Below are 2,694 nucleotides of genomic sequence, written 5' to 3' on the forward strand. Positions count from 1 at the left end.
CCCCCCCCCCCCGCCTCTATGAGGGTGTGTCTACACCCACCCACTCTTGCCATCCTGCTCTGGCATTTTCCTACACTGGGGCATCGAACCCCCACAGGACTAAGAGCCGCTCTTCCTACTGATGTTCAGCAAGGTCATCCTCTGACACATACACAGCCAGAGCCATGGGTCCCTCCATGTGTATTCTTTGGTTGGTGGTTCAGTCTCCGGGAGCTCTGGGGGGTTCTGGCTCTTTGACACTGCTGCTCCCCCATGGGGCTGCAAACCCCCTCAGCTCCTTTAGTTCCTTCTCCAACTCCTCCATCGGGGACCCCTGCACTCAGTCCAATGGTTGGCTGCAAGCATCCGCCTCTGTATTTGTCAGGCTCTGGCAGAGCCTCTCAGGAGTCAGTTATATCAGGCTCCTGTCAGCAAGCACTTCCCGACATCTGCAATACCATCTGGGTTTGGCGTATGTGAGATGGATCCCCAGGTGGGGCAGTATCTAGATGGCCTTTCCTTCAAGTCTCTGCTCCACACTTTGTCTCCATATTTCCTTCTGTGAATATTTTGTTCCCCCTTCTAAGAAGCACTGAAGTATCCACACTTTGGCCTTCCTTCTTCTTGAGCTTCATATGGTCCGTGAATTGTATCTTGGGTATTCTGAACTTTTGGACTAGGACTGGAGAGATGGCTCAATGGTTAAGAGCACTCACTGCCCTTTCAGAGGTTCTGAGTTCAATTCCTAGCAACCACAAGGTGGCTCACAACCATCTGTAATATCATCTGATGCCCTTTTCTGGTGTGTCTGAAGGCATTTTCTTATGAGCCTCCTCCTTCTCCAATGACCCCAGCTTGCATCAAGTTGACACAAACCCTCAAATGAATAGGTAGTCTTTTGGGGCAAATGTAAAATTCTGGTATCTCCCTCCTATGTTCATTGTCTCTGGTAGACAGGAATTACACACAGAGCTGTCATCCTAACTGGGTTGGATCCAAAGGATCTACCTAGAACCAGGCAAAGGAAACTCAGAGAACGCTCACCCCAAGCACTGCTTTGCCCCAGCTTGCAGTCATTCACACACTATCCTGATATTTCTGGAAACTGTTTTTCCTGCTCTCTTTGTTAAGGCATGAAGCTCCCCAGTCAGGTCTGGCAACTTCCACGGGGACAAAGGGGATAGAGAAATCTGAGTATTTACTAAGGGACCACACCCTGGGCGTGACCTCTCAGGTTTTCTCCTGTGCGGCTTATCCCCATGGATAGGCTGCATCTGAAGAGCATCCCACACTGCTCTCCAAGGCCTGGCGGAGCGTACATCACGTGAAAGAGTGGCGTGACCATTGCCTTCGGCTTTTTCATGTAGTACTTATGACAAGTGACTTTCCCTGTGGCTTGGGAGGTTTGACAGGCCACACAATGGGACTCCTACATAGCAACCACTCTCAGAAACTTGTCCCACGTACGGTGAGACTTACTTTAGGAACTTCCCCCTTGAACTGACATCCAGCTGGAAGCCCTGTTGAAACCCCTCTCAATTTCGTTCCCCAAATACCCATAGAAGTAATCAGTGTGTATATACATGAGGCTACAATGAATCTTAACGGGAAGTAAAAATTTCAATGAAATTGAATTTCAAGGTATGATCAAGGCAGGGGAGGGTGCAGAAAGAGTCAACGTTAAAGGAAGAGTTGCATTAAGCTAAAACGAAACTATTTCAGTTGAAAGTTTGCCAGGGAATTATGTAATTCTCTTTCTGGTGCTGGGGACTGAACAATGAAGGGCCTCGCATGTATTTGGCCAGCGTTCTACCACTAATCTAAGCCCACAGCACCAGAAACATCATTTTTCATCTTTATTCATTTCTTTTTTTTAAAAAATAAAAGCTCAGCATCTTTATTATATACAAACAAGAACATATACAGCGCTCCATTCTTGGTACCAGAAGCAACCTTATTCTACTTACTGACAAAGGCAATCTGTGGCCTCCAGGTTATAATAATAATAATAGCAGGAATATAAACACTCCAAGTAGGTACTCGTAGCAAAGGAGACTTTCTTCGGCTACAGTTGGGCCCGAAGTATGTCCAGCAGCTCTGGACAACATTGCTTAACTCTGTCTTTTTTGTTTTGTTTTGTTTTATTTCAAGACAGGATTTCTCTGTATAGCCCTGGCTGCCCTGGAACTCACTCTGTAGACCAGGCTGGCCTCAAACTCAGAAATCCATCTGCCTCTGCCTCCCAAGTGCTGGGATTAAAGGTGTGCGCCACCACTGCCTGGCTAAATCTGTCTTTAAGTATCTTGAAACCCTTGTAGACTTTCAGAGGGGCTGGGTACAGCTCGTGGGTCATCTGGCTCAGCTTGGCTGTGTGAAAAAGAAGATTTTTCAAGACAAGCAGAGAGAGATCATTGTGATAGATGTTGACCTTGAGGAGCTGGGAGCGTTTGCTCAGGGCAGGCAAGAGGGCTTTGAAATGAGAGTCCCTCATCCCACATGGCTCCAGTTCCAGAATGTGCAGGGTCCTTGTGACTTTCTCCAGGATGAGCCTGGGAAGCTCATGGCCTACATCAGATAGAAAGAGAGCATTCAGGTTCAGATACTTAACCTTATGAATATTCAGACAAAGGGGCAGGTACTCGAAGTCCTGTGGACTCCTTCCCCCAACCTTGTTGCTTGGGAGTGACTTGGTTCTGTAAAGCAGCCCCGACAGGC

The 2,694-nt window shown here is 47.6% G+C and overlaps 1 pseudogene; it reads right to left on the bottom strand.

The window, feature by feature from the left end:
• Positions 1-1,180: 1,180 nt before the first annotated feature.
• The window catches only part of LOC116073651, a 6,888-nt pseudogene continuing 5,374 nt past the window's right edge, over positions 1,181-2,694 (bottom strand).

The sequence above is a fragment of the Mastomys coucha genome, unplaced genomic scaffold, assembly GCF_008632895.1.
Source record: "Mastomys coucha isolate ucsf_1 unplaced genomic scaffold, UCSF_Mcou_1 pScaffold23, whole genome shotgun sequence".
Lineage (NCBI taxonomy): Eukaryota > Metazoa > Chordata > Mammalia > Rodentia > Muridae > Mastomys > Mastomys coucha.